This window comes from Lissotriton helveticus, chromosome 2_1 (assembly GCF_964261635.1).
Source record: "Lissotriton helveticus chromosome 2_1, aLisHel1.1, whole genome shotgun sequence".
In the NCBI taxonomy this organism is placed as follows: Eukaryota; Metazoa; Chordata; class Amphibia; order Caudata; family Salamandridae; genus Lissotriton; species Lissotriton helveticus.
In genome coordinates this window covers 1212646399-1212669124 of record NC_136059.1, presented here as the reverse complement: position 1 = coordinate 1212669124, position 22726 = coordinate 1212646399, and positions in this window count along the sequence as shown.

Genomic DNA, 22726 nt, shown 5'->3' with positions numbered 1-22726 from the left:
TGTCATCAGTGATGTCATTTGAGATGTCATCAGTGATGTCATCAGTGATGTTACTGACCATGTCATGAATGATGTAATATGTGACATCATCAGCAGTGGATTGCGGGTGCGCGATATATAGTTAGTACAACTAACTATATATGGAATTTCATTGGTTTTGTGTGAGTAAAATAAGGTTTTTTAAATGCTAATTCCTAACTATATATGGTCTATAACCTATGGTTTTTTCAGTGAATTTTCAAGGTTTTGTAAATGCTAATTCCTAACTATATATGGTCTATAACCTATGTTTTTTTCAGTGAATTTCATTGGTTTTTTAAAAGCTAATATCTGTAAAATGTATTCTTCTTTAAATCCAAAAATATATTTTATATGTTTATTAATAAAAAAAAAATTTAAATACTTTTTTTTTGTTCGCTCCCGGTTCGCGAACCGGGAAGCTTTCTGTTAGCTCATCTTGATGCCGCGACCCAGTCCGCGAACCGGTAAACGTTCCGTTAGCGCAACTGCCGCGTTAGAAAACAACATCGTGACGCGCCGCGTCCGCATGACGTTTTGCGTTGTCGCGTGATACATCATATGACGTGCTACGTTAGCGTACCCGGAAGCGAACCGGTACGCGAAGCGAGGCGCGAAGCGCAGCTTCCCGGAAGCGAACCGGGACGCGGCGCAAAGCGCGTAACGTAAACACAGCAGGTCATGTGACTTGGTAATAACACTTTTCATTGGTTCATTTCACTTTTGGTTTCCTAATGATGTAAGACTAGGTCATGTGATCTAAAATTAACACTTTTCATTGGTTTAGAACTATTGTTTTTCCCAAATGATGAAAACCCCTCCTTCTTTCCTCACTCTGACTTTCATCTTTGTGAGAGAAAGACCCTTTGTTACCAGTGAGCAATGGCTTCTTTAGTAGCTTCAGCTGGTGCTTCCCCACCACCTCCACCACATCCAAGGAAGAGAGGACCACCTGAGAAGTTATAATTCAGCAAGAAGAGGAAGAGGAAGAGGAGGAAGAGCAGGAAGAGAGGCAGTTTTTGCCTGAGGAGCCCAGGAGGTCTCACCTGAAAGAAAATTTTATTTGGCAATTTTTTAAATTTCCCAAAGGCCAGAAAAAAGTAAATGCAAGGTACGTAACTTGCCTTATATGTCAAGATAGACTGTCCAGAGGGACCAAGAAGAAATACAGTTACGGAAACTACACAATGCATCGCCATATGAGTAGGTGGCATCCTAACAACTACAGTGCTGCACAGTTACGTAACGAACAAGATAATCCACCTATTATGGCCAGAAGATCTGTTGTACCGGAAGTGACGGGACCAGAGGGGAGGGAGATGGTGCCAAATATAGAAATGAGATTCGGGGAAGTAAAACAAGTCTGCGTACTTTGCAATGGGTTCATTTGCTACAGAGAAAGTAGCATCACTCTGATCAACAGAGCTATCGAGAATCATGTTTGTCCGAGACGCCCCAGACAATAAATTCTTTTTTTTTGTTGCTCCTGTTGAGCCCTTTACAATGAATCGTTTTTGTTTCCCCCCCCAAAAAAAACCCACAAAAAATATAAAACCGTTCAGAAAAATTCAAAAAAAGTAAAAAAATGTTCAGAAAAATAATAAAAAAAAATAAAACAACAAAAACAATTAAAAAAAAAGTTCTTTTCAGAACTACCTCCCCGTTATAAAAAAATTGGAAGAATATTTGGAACTCTGCCAACCTCTATTTCTCTTGGTTCGCTTCCCGGTTCGCTCGCCGGTACGCGAACCGGGAGCGAACCAAAAAAACTTTTTTTTTAAAAAGAACAGTAAGTATAAGGGAAGGAAACAGACAGTTATGTTAAAAGAAAGACAGCTATAGGGGAGTAAACTAGAGATACTGTTACCCGCAATCCACTGCTGATGATGTCACATATTACATCATTCATGACATGGTCAGTGACATCATCAGCAGAGGATTGCGGGTAACAGTATCCCTAGTTTACTCCCTATAGCTGTCTTTCTTTTAACATAACTGTCTGTTTCCTTCCCTTATACTTACTGTTCTTTTTTTAAAAAAAAAATTTGATCAGTCAGAAACAGTGACAGTAATAGAGACAGAGTGAGTGACCAAGAGTGAAGAAGTATGAGAAGAGAGGGACTAAGAAAAATAGTGGAAGGAGTAGAGTAATTAAGTAATAGAGAAAGGAATGAGGGAAGTAGCAAAGGCAGGAAAGTGATGCTTAAAGAAATGAAGCAATGGAACTAATAGAAGTTAAATGTGATAGAAATATAATGAAAAGAGTACAAAACATTTACCTTATAATTGTCGTTAAGTTAGTCATTTGTTATTTTTATACTTTCAATCTGTGAAAGAGAGAACAAACATTTGAAAAATATTAAAACATGTTTTTAATAAATTAGAAAAGACAAGGGAAAAGATAGAAGGACAAACAGTTTTTCAACAACTTTGACACTTACAGAAGCCTCTGCTTCTCCATTCCTCTACACAGTCCTAAAAATATACATTTTAAACTAACAGTATCTTGATGCAGATGAAGTGAGTCCTATCTTGCAACATGGTGCATCTTTTGCATGACTGCTGCATCGGTTTCATGTGGCATTGTTTTTTTACAGCATGACACATCTGCCTAGATGCATCATTTTATAATTTTGTCGCCTCATTGCAAATCTTTTCAACCACCACTGCGTCACAAAAGTGACGCACAGTGGCGCAAAAGAGGCATACACCTATCATAAATCTGTCCCTAACATGTTAAATGATTGATTCAGGATGACAATAAGGTGTGGCCTATCCAGAGGTTTGTTTAAGGTGAGGCCTACTCAGGGTTGCAGATCAAATTTACACTTGTTGAAGAATACAGAGGAGATAATACATGTGAAGGCCTACTAATGAAGTAAGTCATGTCCACTTCACTCTTGAACAAAGGGCAGACCTCTTCTGTGTCCGTGGACAGACCTAAACTTCATCTGCACAATGTCATTCGTAAACTTAGGAAACACAGGTGATGTAATTGAAAAATGTGGAGTTTATTTTCCTCATTTCACAATCACATCACCTGTGTTGCCTTTGCTTAGGTATCTCATAGTGCAGATGGAGTCTAGCATATCAAACAGTACACAGAAGTTAAGCATTGTATACAACAATTTTGACACTTAGAAAAGCTTCAGCTTCTGCATGCCCCCTACACAGTGCTAATTATATACATTTCAAACTGATGGTATCTTGCTGGAGATGAACTGAAACCTATCTTGCAACATGGTGCATCTTTTACACAAAAGTGACCCACAGCGGAGCAAAAGAGGCGCACGGCCATCATAAATCTGACCCTAACATTTTAAATCATTGTTTCAAGATGCCGATAAGCTGTAACCTATTCACAGATTTGTTTCAGGTAAGTCCTACTCAGAGTTGCAGATGAAATTTAGGTTTGTTGAAGAATACAGAGGAGAAAATACATGTGCAGGCCTACCAACCAAGTGTGTCATGTCCACTGCACTCTTGAACAAATGTCAGACCTCCTCTGTCTCCAGGAACAGGCCTAAACCTCATCTACACAATGTGATGTGTAATGTTAGGAAACACAGGTAATATAATTGAAAAACGTGCAAATTTATTTGCTCATTCCACAATCATATCACCTGTGTTTCCTTTGCTTAGGTATCTCATTGTGGAAATGTAGTCTATCATATGAAAGACTACGTAGAATATGAGCACTGTATGCAACAACTTTGACACTTACAGAAGCCTCACCTTCTCCATGCCTCCTACACAGTTCTACATGTACATCATGAATGCAAACAGTACAGAATTAATTATACATGTTAAATGGTTTATTTTTGCTGTTCTCAGAATGTATCAAATTTCACTAAAAACAGTGACTTGAAGGTATTCATCATATAACAGCGGGGAAAAAAAACACAATCAAAATGATTGTGTTTAAAAAACCCATACAACATAACAAATCAGAATTCAGAACTCCTTAAAGTTAACGTACTTTCCATGACGTCGAAGGATGTCCTATGAACAGCTTACACTCTGTTGTGCTGTTATTACTTTCAGCCCGCCACTTTCTGAAAGAAAACCTCCATCGTTTTGAAAAACATGTTACATACAATAAATGACTTCTCGCTCTCTACCACACGTTTCCACAAGGCCAAATCGTGTCAGAGCCATTTATAACTCTTGGAATTCTTGTAAGCCAATCCCGTCATGTTGTATTTCCGCAACTTTCAGAATTAAAATGTTGAAGATCATTTTCACAATCCTGGATTACTAATATCTTACCTTTCTTGCTCACTCATGTTCTACATTTCCTATGACACTGATACTGCTTACTATGAAGCAGACTTACACTATCTCTATGACTACTACAATTATTTAATTCTCTACATCACTTTTAATCACAAAGCAATATAAAACAGTAGACAGCATTGCAGACTTACATTCCCTCTACTCCATGTTTTGATTGGCTGCTTGAATTTGCTTATAAAAAGAAACAGTTTTTCTGAACTCATTCAAAGTGCACTTATTTCTCCATGACGTCCAGTGTTATGGTAAGAAGTTATGTCTCTGTACTACACTTATCCTCAAGGCCAAATCGTGTAGGAGCCATTAGAACTTCTTGAAATTCCTCAGAGCACATCCCGAGATTCTTTCCCTAAAATTTTGGTTTTAAAAACACCAGGTAAGAGTTTTTAAGGTCATACGGCAATTTTTTTTTGAAAATTAAAACAGAATAATTGCAGAATGACCAGCCATTTCTAGACTTTAAATAAGCTGTGTAATGTCCTGATGTTATTGAAGGACCGTCATGATATATAATTGCTGCAGTTACAAAAGTCCTTCCTGATATTGACAACTGTGAAGCCACAAAATTTTTAATTAAAGTTGTCAATTTTGTTCCATCAGGCCTACATCGTTGGAACATTAAAATAACATACTGGCCATATGTTCGTATAAATAATGTAGACATCATTTCAGATTTACATTGGCTACACTCCATGTTGTGATCAGCTGCTTTTACTAGTTTATTAAAAGAGACTGATTTACTGTCTGGCAAAGTTAAATATATAAATCTTTCTGAGTCTACACTAGTAGTACTTGATACCCTACAGTTCTCGCAGTCATGCTGCCATTGATAAGAAAGCCCAAACAGGTGATCTACATCTACACCTTCAGCATGCAATACATCAAGCATATACATTAAAAACTCCTGACAATCTTGCTGAATATTTTGAGAGAATTGTGTTTGGCCTGAACATCTGTCTAACAGATTTCGAATTTCAGACACACTTTCTATTTTTGTTCTATCAGTGCTACATTTCTCTAACACAGAATTTAACAAACTGCAAAATCTTTGATCAGAATTTACCACAATCTCTTCTTTTACATTTTCTAGAGAAAACAAAACATTAACCACTACATTAGCATAGCAGTTGACACCAGAACTGTTTTCAAATTGAAAACCAACAACATCTTCAACAGAATCCTTTTTGTTTCTGCTTATAATTTCAGGTTCATCGACTTTTCGTCTTTTTGCTACAACCTCCCCAGTATTGGTCACATTTCTTCGTTTCCGGCCTACCACACGTTTCTCAAACAAAGGATATTGAGGCAAATGTGGCGCATACTCTCTTCTTAACCTATTGTATTCCTTAACACAATCTAGATCCGCACAAATGTTTGTGACATCACACTCAATCAAGTACAATCCCGATAAAGTTCTAACTCGTGACAATGCCACATATGCCATACCCTCCTTGAACACAGAACTGCCAATATTCACCAATGCACTGTCTACACTTAAACCTTGCGATTTATGGATTGTCACCGCATATGCCAAGCAAACAGGAAACTGCTTACGGTGAACATATAAGTCTTTTACAAGCAAAAATCTAGCAGAACAACAACCAATTAGCTGTACTTCCTCAATGCCATCAAATGTAATTTTTAAAAATTCAATTCCATCTCTATTTCTGTATTTTACAAAATCAACAACATTACCCATTGATCCATTTACTAGACCTCTTTCAACATGTAAATTCCTTCTTAAAATTATAAGGCAGTTCAAGCACACATTCAGAGTCTTTTCAAAACCTGCAATTTTAGATATAGTCTTCTCTAATGAATCCAATTTTGTTTTCAAATTCTCAGACAAAATAATTGTTGATCCCATATGCTCTATTCTGTCAATAGCTTCCAGTTTCACAATCTCTTGCTTTTCTAAATGCAACATTTTGTTGTTGAATTTGGCACATTCTGCAAGAGTTGGCATCAAACATATTCCAGATTTCTTCTCAGTAATTTTCTGAAAAATATTCTCAGGCACAACATCTTGTTCTGGATATAAATTTGTCAGTAATCGTGCATGTAAAGCTTCTTTCCCATGCTCGGTCACTTTTCCAATTCTAACATCTTGTAGAATAGTCTTGTAAACTTCATCCTTCGCCTGACGCATATTTTCATGCAGTTCAGCATAATTGAAGTTTAACCATATATTGACGTTGCCAATGCTCCCTAGGCACTTCCTGGTATCTTCACGCGTGAGCATTTTGAACACAGGTTGCCCTTTCACTGGTGTCAGCTGCAGAAGATCTCCGAAAACAATGATGTGTTTGCCACCAAATAACACATCATACTCTGTTTTGAGAACTTCTTGCATTCTCAAATGCACAAAGGCAAGCATGACATTGGAAACCATGCTTACTTCGTCAATGATAAGAAGTTTCATTTTCCTCAAGATTCTTGAAACTTCACAACAAGCATCTCCAGATAGCTTGTGATATTGTAATTTGTTGTCATGCTCCACTGGCAGCATCAGTAAACGATGTAAAGTAATCCCTTTAATGTTATGTGCTGCCAGTCCAGTTGGAGCGGTGACAACACAAGACAGCGATGACTCTGTCCTTTCCTGCAAATAACATGAAATTGCTTTAATAAGGAAACTTTTTCCAGTTCCCGCTTCTCCACTCATGTACAGTCGGACAGGCTTCAACGACATACATGAGCACTCTTTCTTGTCATGACTTAATCCATGATCAATTTGCATGGTAACTTCGTCATATATTTTCCTCTGCTCAACGTTGAGTTGTCTTTCCAACTCTTCTAAGTTAACCGCATCCTCCTGAGCATGTGCCATGGCTCTTTCCACTTCATTCATAGCAGTGGCAGCTTCATTTTCGATAACAGGTCCTCCTAGTGGATCCTGACTCAATGAAGCAGAACTCTGACTGTCCTGAGAACTGTCTCTGGCAATCTCGGCTGCAATCGTTGCTTCCTGCTCAATTTCCGCATTCAACATTTCTACATATTTGGGAAAAGCAGGACATTCTATGGTCTCCTTGGCAGCATTGAAAGAGTCTTCGTAACAGAGGAAATCTCCAAGCAGTTCCTCTTCTGCACGCCAAGGCTTGAAAAGTTGCAAAAGTGCTAAATAGAAAAACTCCTTTTTTTCAGGAGATTCGCCACTCAATTTTCGATGGTTTACCAAGTAGCATTTTCTTTGCTTGACCAGACATCCCTCACTTCCTATTACAGCATACACTCCTTTCTCAGTATCTTCTTTGATGTTCCTCTTGAATATGTAATTTTGAAGAACCTCATACAGACAAACATTCTCGAGGTGACTGCTTCGATTTGGATAATATGTATCCAACATGTTGGTCTTCAAAATGTCGGTACTGTTTGGCTCCTTTTCCGCCAAATACTCAATTTCCCGCACAGGTTTGAGAACTCGATTACGCGTTGCAGCAAGACCAAGACTCGCCCAAACGATACTCCTGGACTTGGCATAGAGACTTGCTGAAGACAACCGGTCAGAACATTCGTAAGCTCCGATTTCTCGATGCAACAACATCTTCAGACTGAAACTGTACAACTTCTTGCTGAGGCTCTTTTCATGGGAAATGTCCTCCCACGTATCCTTCAATTCTGTCTTCTCTTTTTTGGTGATGTAAGATGTCACATACCGAGCCACAGCCATACAGTTATCAGCCACAAACTCTATATCCATGTTAGCATTCCACATGGACAAAATCACCGGGTTGTAGTCGTTGATGTACTTAGACTCTTCGTTCCTCTTCAAATTGTATGTGTTTTTAGGTGATTTCTTCATCACATTATGTCGCAGCGAAGACATCAAACTGTTTACTCTTCCTTTAGAAATCACCGGTCGTGGAAAGCCGAAACGACATTTGGTGTAGAACTTGTCCTCGTTTCGGAATTTACGACGACAGTACTTTCCACATTGATGGCTTTGGAAACGTAGAACTTTTTCTCTTAGGCTTTTCTTCTCCTTTGCGTTTGGAACAGCACACGTAGAATACTGTTGTATGAAACTCATCACTGAGTCTTCTGGATCCGTTCCAAATTTAGGTGCATCCTTGATCCACAGCAACATATGTATATGAGGAGCACCTCTTGCTTGGTACTCCTTTCTCCCGAAGAAATCCAACACCTCTCCAAGAGGTGGATTCTTCTTATTCATGATGAAAGACATCATAGCTTCAAATCTATGATTGAAGTACCTACATACATTGACTGGATCCAAAGAGCACAGTTCTCCGGGTGTCTTGAATTCGATGTTTTCGATGTTTCCATTTGCCTCTCGTAGAAATTCAAGTAAGTCTTCCCAGCCATACTCGGCACAGCTCAGAGTGAGGAACCATGTGGGAGTTCCTAAGTTCCTCAGCATACATTTTAAATCACCATGACGACGGTACCAGTACTCATTAGTACCACGCTGACACGCCATGAGATTAATCAGGTGAGAATCCAAAATACTGTCTTGGACATTGACTTTATCCATAAAGTCACTTGCCGAGATGTTTTGCATGTGTATACCACTTTTCAAGATGTGGTTCACTGCATATGACAGTCCAGACAGATCGCTTTCAAACAGGAGATGAAACAAATAGGGAATGCATTGTCGAAACCTAGCATCTCCTGCATACAATCGCAAAGTCCGGTATTGAGAAGCAGGAATTTGATGAGGTCGCTCATCATATCTTCCTCCCTGACCTGTTGGAAAAAGCTGTGGGAAACACCGAGCTTCCAAACTTTCCTCCCAAACACTAATGGGACTCCCTTTGGCTTGTTTCATTTGAAACAACTCAATAGCATTCCCCATGACTTCCTTGGAATGCAAAGGATGAACACTATAATGTTCATATATTTCTTCACTAGTAGAGGGTTCTACTTTCTCAATTTGACCAGCACACAAATCGCTATCCTCTTCCTCACTTACTTCCTCTTCTGCAACATATACATTCTTATAGTATTTATTATTTTTTTTCAAATACAATGTTGCCTTTTTAACTTTCCTAACATCCACTAAATCTTGCCATATTTTCTTATTCTTCGTCGGAACCCCATTAACTAAGATAACCAGAGGTTCCTCTTCCACTTTTTCTACTCCAATTGTGTTAATGTTTTTCTTCAAATCTAGAGGCAAATAAACAACTCTTCCCTTTAATCCTCTCTGTAAATCTGATGGAGGCAATTTCCCTGTCTTTGGCTCCATTCTTACAATAGCCTGAAAGGGATGGATACTTTGAATCAAAATAGATTCATAAGTATTTAAATCCTTCAATTCAGAAGGAATCTCAACCAATTCCAGATTATTATGAACTGCTCTAGCAGGCATCTGGTTTTGATTTAATTTGTTACAACAATAAGTACACACACGTTGATCCAATCCCAAAACAAAACAATTTTCTACCATCAAGTATGTTGTGAAATCCTTCCATTCACTATTATTTTCCCTTTCACTTTTTGCATATAAATCCACTAACTTAGTCTGATTCTTATAATAAGTGCGTCGACAACACACACAAGTGAACTTTGGCCTCTCACTTGATTTGACCTGAAACGTCGCAATTTCCCTCTGGAAATTATCTGTACTGGAAACCTGTACACTATCTTCCACATTACCCGCTTCTTCTTGGTCAATTTCAACATTCTCCTCTTTACTTCCAAAGTAACAAAACTCAATTTCTTCACATATATTCTTCACATCTATTTCAGAACCATGCAAAAGAGCAGCGCATAATTGTTTAAGCATAATTGCTGGACTCTTAGCATAATACAACATTCTAACTAATTTCCTCACTTTATTATGATGCACTGCTAGCATCCTGAAATGATGAAAAACACTCTGACATACTCTCCTGGAAAGACAAGCCAGTGAATGACCATGCAAACCTGTCACTTCTCTCACTCTGCAAGGATCTAATTCTTGCAACAACTTCATTTTCTGCTTCAAACTTTTCTTATTAAATGACCGTACAAAATCACAAAGCAAATTGATGGAATCCTGTCGCACACTGCAAATACTACTACACTTCCAGGTATACACAGGACCCTTAGGACGTCTTCCTAAAACCTCATTACCTAACACCTCTTCTGCCTCTGTTGTCACAAGTTTTTCTTTTTCAACTGGACAACCATCTTTCACTTCATAAGCTCGACCACTGGTGTCAACTGCATGCACCAAATCATTATCCTGGAAATAACTCTCCTCATTAAAAAATGCCTCACAGCTTGAACTATGCATCCATTCTCCAGAAAAACTTCACAAAAATTACTACGATTAACTATTCTCTTCCATCTACTATTTCTTTTGAAATCATAAATTGCCTTGTTTAGCTTCCTAATTCTATTGATTATCAAAATAAATAACTTACGTTTAATTTCAAATGCCTGATCAATAACTTTCTCAACTATTTTTTTTCTCTTATAAAAAACCACTTTCTGTTGACCTTTCTTAATATTTTTTAACAAATTGCCAATTATCCTGTTGCGGATCATTCGTTTACGAATTTCCCTAAACTGTTGTTTCCTTCTACTATCATGCACAGAGTTATCTCTTGCTCTAGCAGTAACATTTTTCATTGGCCTTTCCTTTCCGTTTGAATTGCTTCTCTTTTTCTGGACTGAAACATTTTCTGTAGTAATATTTTTTTTACTACAGATATTTCTTATGAATGTTTTTGTACTCTTACCCGGTGCTTTCTTGGTGACTTGACAAATCTTTTTGTTAGAGGACTGCTGCTTTTTTTCATTGACTTGCTGTCTTTGACGTTTTGCAGCCTTTCTCAGTCTTTCTTTGGTTGGCATGCTGAAATCTTGAAATGATCTGCAGTTGAATCTGTGGTAAAATATATTAAAAAATGTTATTAACCACTATTACCCAACAGTAAATCAATAACAGTAATCAAAAACTTAAAACACTACTTGACATTTTTACATAGAAGATTTTTTAGTGCTTGGCAAATTTAGAATACAGAAATAGCAGAAAAGAAATGGAATTTATATTCATTTTACCTGTGCTGTTTTATATGTGAATCTGATCTAATTTTATGAGCATATTTTAATATTTTATTGAAGACACTACACATAACCTGTTTTTGAAGGTGTCTTTATTTTTAAATTAAACGGTTTACATTTTTACTTTTTATTTATTATACATTTTTAAAATAAATGTTTATAGTTCCATAGGCTCAAGCACGTCAGCTTCCCATCCTATGTCATACAATTCTGACAAATCTGCATCCTCATCACGTTCTTCTTCATCCTCAGGATTTAAATCATCCAAGGGATCAACATCCACTGATGTTTCAATTACGAGTTCAATGATGAGGTCGAAATCAACTGATTGCTGATTGTCGCTCATGTTGATGTTTTCTTTATCTTTAAAGAAAGATAACAACAATGAGATGTTGCAGAGTAAGAGACAAATCTCAGAGATTATAATAGTAAAATTGTTTAACAAGAGTAACATTTTGCAGCTATTATTTAGCCATGTCCAGCGATGCTGACGAGGTGAAGCCTATGTCCAATTTTTCAGTGAACAGGACTCATCTCTTCTTAACCTTGGATAAGCCTCACCGACTCTGTGTCCCCTGCACATACTTAAATGTAAAGGGGCAGATTTATGTTAACTGGCACATCCCCAGGGATGCACCAGTTAACGTGCACCGCTGCTCTGCCACCCATGGTGTGCCGCATTTACAATCAGATAGGACAAAGCTGCGTCAAAACCCTGCGCCTGCTTGAAGCAGGCATAGGTCTTGACGCAGCATTGTGGAGATAGAGCACCCCTGAGCCTTGCTGGAGCTGCATCGCACTTGCAATACAACTCCAGCAATGCGCCACCTTTACGGCACAGATGCGTCACGCATCTGTGCCATTTTTGCCCCATGGTGCGCCGCATTGTAAATGCAGCACACCATGGGTGTCGGAACAGCGGCGCAGGATGACTGGTACATCCCAGGTGATGCGCCAGTCATCATAAATCTATCCCTAAGCTTCTTATCTTGTTAGAGATGAACCGCCATATGTATCATCAAACTATTTTGCATTTCCTAAATAGCGAATTTTAAGGAATAAATAGCGATTCTTTACCATTCCTAATTTGCGATGAGCAAATTGCTAATTGCAAATTACCCATTCATTTCCATGGGCCAGGAGGCCCATAGCAATGAAGGTGCAATTTGCGATTAGCAATTAGCTCATCGCAAATTAGGAATTTTTCCAAAGGTGCAGGGGTGTCTCAAGAACACCCTGCTGCACCCCTGAAAAAGAAATTTGGGGGCATATGGCGCACATAAATTTTAACAACATTCCTTTACCTCAAAAACGATTTTCAAGTCATAATTTGAAAACACTGCCCACGGGGAAATGACTTAAAATGTCCTTAAGACACATGAAAGTGTTTTTTTAAAGCCTTTGCAACTTTTTTGGGTCACTTTTAACATGGCTATGTAACTCAAACAGTCAAAATCTAAATTTACCATGCACAGGTTGGAGCATATTTACAAGGAATTTGCTCCACGGGGAAAGGTCTTTTAATTTAATATGGGAAAAATAACATCAGAGACACTGAAATGCCTTATAAAGAAGCATACACCATTATGTCCTTGTCATAAATTTTAAAACCATTCCTTTTCCCCAAAAACGATTTTCAAATCATAATTTGAAAACACTCCACATGGGGAAATGACTTAAAATGTCCTTAAGACACATGAAAGCGTTTTTTGATTGCCTTTGCAGCATGTTTGGGTCACTTTTAACATGGCTATGTAACGCAAACATTCAAAATCTAAATTTGCCATGCACAGGTGGGAGCATATTTACAAGCAATTTGCTCCACAGGGAAAGGTCTTACATTAAAATGGGAAAAATAACATCAGAGACACTCAATTGCCTTATAAAGAAGCATACACCATTATGTCCTTGTCATAAATTTTAAAACCATTCCTTTTCCCCAAAAACGATTTTCAAATCATAATTTGAAAACACTCCACATGGGGAAATGACTTAAAATGTCCTTAAGACACATGAAAGCGTTTTTTGATTGCCTTTGCAGCATGTTTGGGTCACTTTTAACATGGCTATGTAACGCAAACATTCAAAATCTAAATTTGCCATGCACAGGTGGGAGCATATTTACAAGCAATTTGCTCCACAGGGAAAGGTCCTACATTAAAATGGGAAAAATAACATCAGAGACACTCATATGCCTTATAAAGAAGCATACACCATTATGTCCTTGTCATACATTTTAAAACCATTCCTTTTCCCCAAAAACGATTTTCAAATCATAATTTGAAAACACTCCACATGGGGAAATGACTTAAAATGTCCTTAAGACACATGAAAGCGTTTTTTGATTGCCTTTGCAGCATGTTTGGGTCACTTTTAACATGGCTATGTAACGCAAACATTCAAAATCTAAATTTGCCATGCACAGGTGGGAGCATATTTACAAGCAATTTGCTCCACAGGGAAAGGTCTTACATTAAAATGGGAAAAATAACATCAGAGACACTCAATTGCCTTATAAAGAAGCATACACCATTATGTCCTTGTCATAAATTTTAAAACCATTCCTTTTCCTCAAAAACGATTTTCAAGTCATAATTTGAAAACACTCCACAGCTCCTATGCACAAAAAACCCTGTCAGTACTAATACTTCACATTTTCTCCAATTACAATTTCTCAAAGAAACAAAATCTATTTGTAAAACACTTGAGACAAAGCAACATTTGAAAAACACAACTTTCTTCATAATTTTCTCCTTAAAGCACACTATTCTCTATCTAAATTAAAGAAATCTTTTCTCACCTTAGCAAATACTTTGAGTTTCAAAACAGTCTCAGAAACACACCAATTTGTCTTCAGCAGAGCAAAAGGTATGCACTCCAGAGTCTGCAGCTATCAAAAGCACAGAAATGCTGTAATTCTTCACACATATCTCTCATGTCACCCAATCAAAACTCTTCCCTCACTTTTTTTCAAATCAAAACCCTTCCCCCCTCTGCCCTCTCTGCTTTTTTTGCATAGCAACCACCTCTTGGAAGACCTCTGGTGTTTGCAAGTTCACACAACAATGTTGCAATTGAACTCTGAACTCTCAGTGCACCTGCATATCCAGTGCATTCTTTCATTTAATGATTTTTTCTTGACCACTCAAAATACATCTTTCAAAGAACTCATCCATGCACCCTAACTTTCTGTTTTCAGCAATCAAAATCCACCAATCACTGTTACTGCTTCATTAACACAGAAACTCCACAGTTTTTTTCATTTTAAACTCTTATTTTTTCAACTGCCATTTCATTGCCACACTTCATCTGACTGCAGGAGAACCTTCTCTCACCATGTTTTCTGTCTGGATTGTTGGACATAGTTACATCTATTGGGCTCAGAGGTATGCTGAGAACAGAAATTTACCTAACCTCAATTTACAAGATGTGGAAATTAAGTGGTTTGGCCATAGAGGATTAAGATGTCACCAATTGATACCATTGGTGAAAACCTTTATGCATTTGCCAAAACCTGACCTGTTAATTGTGCACTGTGGAGGTAATGATTTGGGCACTTTGACTGGGGTAGGTCTGGAAATGCTTTTAAAGGACACCTTTGAGCAATTAATGGCACTTTTTCCTCAGACTGCCTTGGTATATTCAAATATATGCCAAAGACAGAAATGGAGGTGGTCAAACCAATTTTGTCCACAAATTGAGAAGTCGAGGAAGCATGTAAACAAATCTGTTTCAGCTTACATGAGAGACCATGGAATGGGCTCTGTGTACAACAATAACTTGCGTTACTACATGCAAGATATCTACAGAGGAGATGGAGTTCATTTCTCAGATGAGGGCAACAGAATTTTCATTCTGAATTTAAGACTGTGCATTGGTACCTACTTATAAGTACCTAAATGTACCATAAACCCAAAAGCTCTTCTCAGAGCTACCCTACATCTGATCACTCACAATTATTATTTTACTCTAACTTTTTTCACTAATTTTCAACAAAGTACGCTCCCCGGGGCGCTACCCGGTACGCGAACCGGAAGCTAACCTCGCGAAATTTTTAAAAAAAATGTTTTTTTTCGCACATATAAGCCTCCTCAGCCACCCTCAGAAAACCTAGGGGATCAAGATAAGTCTACCGTGCCCCCTTCTACCCATTCTGAACATTATTTGCCCTCCATCTTGTATCTTAAGTCGACCGAAACACAAAATGGTGGACTCCCATAACGCTTAAGGTTCGCGTACCGGGGCGCTCGCCAGTTCGCGTACCGGGGCGCTCCCTGGGAAGCGCCCCATCAAAAAAGGTGGGAAAGTAATTTACAGAAAAACGACTGGAGTCACTCTCACCAAATATAGATTAGCTCATACTACATACCAATCCCTACCATTTTCACAAATTTGGTTGGAATTCCATTTAGCCATTTAGCCTGTAGACCTCTCTAAATACCCTGAGGTAAATTACTTCACAAAACACATCTGAAGTGTTGGAATTGACAACCAATTAAAATGTTACTTTCATTTTCTACTTTTTTTACCTGACATTTGATTGGTTATGTACCTGAATATATATATAAAAAAGAGAGAGAAACACAGCCATTTTGACTACTACTTCCTGAAGTACATTGCAAGTGCATTTTCACTGACAACTTAAACTTGTTTTTAAAAGGTAAGATGTTATTTTATAAATTTGAAAGGAGAACTATGTTATGCACTTTAAATTAATTTGGGAAAACATTTTCAGATAGTTATATACTGTCCCCTGTAAGAGTTAGACATTGAGAAAGGCTTGTTTATTATAATTATGGATTGATTTAGGTTTCTGTGCTATAATTATGAATTTACTTAGACTTCTTCACAGGCACTTTTTAATAGTACTACTTCACGCCTGAAAACCATACAGTGCCCATAGATAACTTCTCTGTTATAAACTCACAAGTACCTGTCTGAACTTAAACCCAACAGTGCCCTATCTCTACTGATATATTTATTTTTTATGCAAATTACAGCAAGAAAATGGAAGGAGAGCAGATTATTTCCTTCAAAATTGTTCTGGAGAACAACACAGAAAAAGTTATTGAGGACAATGATGACTCAGATTTCATGGATGAATCACGGGACCATGAATTAGTTCAATGTGTAGATGCAGTAGATTCGCTGATTGAAAATGAGGACATTTCCGACAATTTGTTGTTAAATGTTCTGTTAAATTTGGAAAAAGAATCACAAAATAAAATTATTAATAATCAAAAATTGTTCGAGACTTTAATCATTTTTATATGTAATTCATAAACTAGTACCTAATTGATTATAATGTAAAGTCAGACTTATAGTATACTGTGCAACTTTTTTATGTTACATAGTAATTTTGCTCATAGTTACTTCCTTTCTCCAACTATATTATCTCCAATGTGTATTTAACAACTCTTTTTCATCTCCTGCCTCCATGTTCTTTCTGCTTTCCTGACACACTATGGTATGAATTCGATATTCCACAATAACTTCTGAAACAACATGCAAGATATCTACAAAGGAGATGGTGTATATAAATTTTTTGACTCTGCATTGGTACCTACATATTGCTACTTAAATAAAAAAAATAAAAAACAACAAAACGAACAATCAATAAACATACAATATTTTAAAAGTCTATCATTCTTTTTCCTCATAGTACGCTCCCCAGTACGCTTCCCGGTTCGCGAACCGGGCACTCCCCACGCAAAAAACAAAAAATTTATTTTTGCCCCGCGGGGCCCTTTTAAAGCCTACACATCAAACCTAGGGGGTCAGGGAGGATCTACTATGCCCCCTTATGGTCATTTCCCCCTTTGTTTTGGTCTCCTCTTGTCTCTCGATCCTACCGAGAGACAAGATGGCGGCCGCTCCGGACTGTTTAGAATGTTGACAGACACCGGAGAGCCAATCAGCTTCGCTTCGCGAAGTTCCGTTACGCGTAAAGTACGCGAACCGGAGCGCTGCCCAGAGCGCGCTTTACAGATATATATCTTTTTTTGAACGTTAATTTCTCAAAATCCACTGGAGCACATATATTTAGACCTAGCAAAGGCACATCGGGCTAACAGTCCCTACAATTTTGCCAAGTTTCGTGCAAATCCATTCAGCCGTTCGGGCTAAAAGTGAAGCCAACCGCCCTATGGAAATTAACATTGGAAAAACACGTTTTGGGGACCCCCCTTTTTTCTCGGCCCCCCCTTGACAAACCCCCCCCCCCCCCAAATTTTCAGGGGCTGCTCAGAAACAAAATGTTCCATTTTCCTGAAAATTTCAGACAATTCCGTCCACAAACACCAAAGTTATTAGACATAGAATTTTCAAAAATCCCATACGGAAAAAATCCTAACTATATATACCTACTGGCGACCGCCAGTAGGTAATATATATATATATACCTACTGGCGATAGCCAGTGGGTATATATAGTTAGGATTTTTTCTCTTTTTTTTTTTTTAAATATCTTTATTCAAAAGTTTTGCCCCTTTTTTTCTTTTACATCCGGTGTATTTACATCGTTACACAGTTTTTTACAATGAGTACAGATTTGCATTAATAAAATAAAAAAAGAAGAAAAAATGCAGATTTAGAACACAAAAACACTGGGCATAAATATAGTACACCTACATCCTATCTATTAATCTTATAGATCTAACAAATTTCTTGATTACTGCCACAGATATTTTTCCTACTTTTCCATTGCTCAATGGGAACCCATATCTTGCCCCCCAGAGCTTTTGCCTTCCTTCCTTTTCTGTCATATATGGCCCTCTCTAAGTTGTATGTAGATAATAGTCTTGCTATCCAAGTCTGGAATGACGGTGCTAATTTCTCCTTCCACGCTTTTGCGACAACTATCCTATATATTGCTGTAACCATAAATAGGAATTCTGGATGAGATATATTTTCCTCTAAGCTTACCCCCAGAATTATCAGCTCCTCAGTTAATTTAGTTTTTATTCCCAGTGATTTCTCCAGAAATTCTTCTATTGTCAATTTTAAAGTGTATAATTGCGGACAGTTTGCAAACATATGTGTTATATTAGCCTGTGTTGAATTACACCTTGGACACGTTATTCCAGTAGAGCCTCCCCAGCTGGCTATTCTGGCCGGTGTGAAATATAGTGAGTAAACTGTTTTATAGTGTTGGGTTTGGAGTGTAGCTGAGCATAAAATAGTTCGACCAAAATCTAAGGAAATTTGTAGGTCTTCCGGTCGTGCCTTTACCTGTTCACTCCATTTATTGCTATATTTCTCTCTGTCATCTATTTTGTAAACTTGTAGCTCTGCATACAGCTGTCTTATTGAACATAAGAGGCTACTTCCCAGGTAATCCATTATCCTACAGCTTTCCATCCCTCCTGCACCCCCTGTTTTAGTATGAAAGTAGCTCCTCACTTGTAGATATTTAAAGAAGCTGTTCCCAGCTATATTATACCTATGCTGTATGTCTTGGAACGTTATGATTACTCCCCCTGCATCCATTAGGTCCCCCAATTTCTTGATCCCTTTCTCATCCCATTCCTTCATAGCTGTGTCACAGAAAATTTCCTTGGGGAGATCATTATTCATATAGAGCCTTAAGTACCTATTATACCTTCCCAATCCCAGTTTTTTCTTTATTACTTTCCAAACTTTATAAATCGCACTCAGGGTCTTAAATCTTGTATGTTTAAAGTATGCGAAGTCCACAGTTGTTACTAAAGCGTTTTCTGCCGCTTTACCTAGGAGGGCTTCATATACATTCGCCGGACACTTTCTCCCCTCCTCCTCCTGAGCACTTCCACCTAATAATCCTTTGGAGTATTGTAGAGCTGTTGCCCAGTAATAGAATCTAAAATCAGGTGCTCCCCAGCCTCCCCTCTCTCGTGGGAGAGTTAAAAACCGGTACGCCCTACGTGTCTTCCCCTGTGCCCAAATTAATTTATTTATTACTGATTCTATTTTGTTAAACCATATACCTTCGATAAAGAGTGGAATTGCCCTGAACAAATATAAAAATTTCGGAAAAGTAACCATTTTAATAAAGTTGATTCTGCCCATAAGAGTCAAGTGTAAGTTATTGACCCTCTCCAGGTTACTTTTGACCTTGGCTAGCAATGGTTCCAGATTTATCTCTACTAATTTTTCTAGATCTGCCGTCACCTTAACTCCCAAATATTTTGTGTCTGAGACAACTCTTACATCTACAAATGTTGTGTGTCTATTCTGAACTACCTGTGTTTTCCCCCTATTTATTAAATATCCAGACACCTCTCCAAATTTTCTTGCCTCCTTTTCTATTTCACCCAGTGACTCCTCTGGTGTCGGTGTTATAACAGCCACATCATCCGCATAGGCAAATAGTTTATACTCTTTTCCGTGTAATAAGACTGGATTAATCCCTCTATTTTTTGTAAGCCTTCTCAGGTAGGGATCTAGATATATTGCGAATAGTAGAGGTGAAGCTGGGCATCCCTGCCTAGTCCCCCGTCTGATCTGTACTGCGTTGGAATATGATCTGTTAATACGTATCCTAGCACTAGGCTGTTTATATAGTGCCTGGACTGCAGTTATATATCCTTGCCCTATACCAGCCCACTCCATAGCCTTCCATAGGTACACCCATGAGACCCTGTCGAAAGCCTTCTCGGCATCCAAAAAGATAGCCGCGACAGGGTCACCTAATACCGCTGCAGCATCCAATATAGTAATCAGCTGTCTAGTGTGTTCAGTTGTTCCTTTACCTGGTATAAATCCATGTTGTGTAGGGGAGACCACCCTCTCTATCACCTTACTCAGTCTGTTGGCCAGTGCCTTAGAGAATATCTTTGCATCTGCATTAAGCAATGTAATGGGTCTATAAGAACCCGGCTCAATGGGGGGTTTATCCTTTTTTAGGATCACAATTATATCCGCGCCCGCCCAAGATTGAGGGACTATTCTGCCTCCCTGTGCCAAACAGCAAATTGACCAAATATCTTTAGCTAGTACCTCCCAAAAGGTTTTGTAAAATTCTACCGGGATCTGGTCTTGTCCCGTTGCTTTACCAGATGGTAAGTTGAATATTGCGTCCCTTACCTCCTGTACCGTTAGCTGCATATCTAGTTTATCCCTTTCTTCTATGCTCAACCCCTCTTGTAGGCCTTGCCTTAAGTATTCCAGACTTTTCGTCTCTATCTCTTCATCATTTTTATCTTGCTCATATAGCCTCTCATAGAATCTTCTGAACACCTCCTGCACCTCTTCCACTTTATTGACGATTATCCCATTGCAGTCCTTAATTTCTTTAATCTCGCCTACAGCTAGCATTTGCCTAGTTCTAATAGCCAGCAGATGTCCCACCCTCTCATTATATTCATAGCATTTTTCCTTATTAGCTAAGTATCTTCTTGCTGTTTTTTGTGCCAAGGTGGTCCCTGTTTCCGACTTCTGCACCTCTATAGCCACTAAAATCTGTTCGATAGGATCTTGTCTTTCTATTGCGACCAATAGCATTTTTTCCAGCGCAATCAGATTTCTAATCTCCTCTTCCACCTTTTCCTTTTCCTTTTTACTTCTTCCCAGGGTATAGCTTAGTGTCTCCCCCCTTACTCCTGCTTTAAAACTGTCCCATACCATATCTGCTGAGGCTGAGTATCTATTTATGTCCCAAAATTGGGTGATCCATTCTTGCATCCTTATAATATATTCCTCCTCCTTCAGCAAACCTCTCTCAAACGTCCATGTCGAATTTATTTTTTCTACTTTTTGTGTCATTGCTAGACTTAACACCAGCGGGTTGTGGTCCGACATTATTCTTGGGAGACATTCTATTTTGGCCCTACTGACTAATGAGCTAGAAATAAAGAAATAGTCCAGTCGGGCTACTGTTTGATGTGGCGCTGAATAAAAAGTGCTGCCTACGCCTAGGGGATTAAATTCCAACCATATATCCACCAGCGCATTATGTCTAGCAAGGTTTTGTACTGCTTTATGCACCTTTTTTTCCCTTCCTTGGTATATGCCTCCACTTGCATCCATTACTCCATTCAATCCATTGATATTAAAATCCCCACAACAGATCACAGGCTCTGGCCACAGGGCTAGCTCATTATCAATAAACTCTAGTAATTCCGGTTCATCTTCGTTTGGACCATATAGTGAAACCAAAGTGCATCTTCCCGCAGCTGTTTCTATGTCTAGCATCACCCATCTCCCTTCAGAATCCTCTTTTTTCTTTTTAATTTTGACAACACCTTTTCTGGCCAGAACTGCCACCCCCTTATTTCTTCCCTCTTGACCTGTGCTAGCAAGAACCTCAAATCCCATCTGACCAAGCAAGAACTTATCTTCAACTGCTACGTGTGTTTCCTGTAGACAAGTTATATCGATTTTCCAGAATCGCAGCAGTGAAGAGAGCTTCTGCCTTTTCTCCATGTTATTTAGCCCACAAATATTGATCGTCATTATCCTGACTGCCATAATTTTAGTTTAGCATTTGCCGACCCCACACCTACTTTTTTATCTTTTTCTGTGCATACTTTATCTGCTTCACTACAAACTTTACAAATCTGTATTATTTTACACCACCACCTTTCACCCGTGACACCTTCCCTTCCTTCCCCCCCCTTTAAGTCCCCCCTCCCTGATTGCCCCCCCCCTGTGACAGGCAAATAGGTCATCCCTGACCTATGCGTGTCCGCTTAACGCTGTAGCGTCGCTCCCCCTCTCCTCCCCTCTTATCATCTACTACTTTAGCCTGCCAGGCTTAGTAAGTTATCCTTGATTATTTCCTTCGAGCTCCCCCTTGCTCTATCAGTTCTGTCAGAAATTCCCCCGCTTTTATTTCAGAGAAAAACATTCTAGTGCGACCTGCTACAATAACCTTCAGTTTTGCTGGAAACATTAAAAATGCCTCTGCTCCTTGGGACTGAAACGCATTAATCAACTGTCTTAGTCTCCAGCGCCTCTCCACTGTTATGTGGAAAAAGTCAGGTCTCGCAAAAAAAGTTATCCCTTCCACCGTTTTTTTGGCATCCGGTCTGGCTCTCTCCATTAGTTCTTGCCTTGCCAGAAAGTTTCCGAAAAAAACTAGCATAGCCCTGGGTAGCGTTCCTGAACCTTCCTTCTGAGTTTTTCTTACAAAAATTGGATATCTATGGGCTCTCTGCACTTCTTGTTCCCAGTTCCATGGTACCTCTGGGAATGCTCCCTTTAGCAGCTTGACGACGAAGCCTCTGGGGTCTTGGCCTTCAATCCCTTCCTCTATTCCAAGGAGTCTGGCATTATTGCGCCTCTGGCGATTCTCCAAATCCTCCACCTTCCACTGTAAATCTTCCATGATCTTAGACTGTCCCTCTCTAGATGTCTGCCAATCAGTAACTTCATCTTCTAGACGACCAGTTCTTTCTTCAACTTCAGTGATTTTTTCCTCC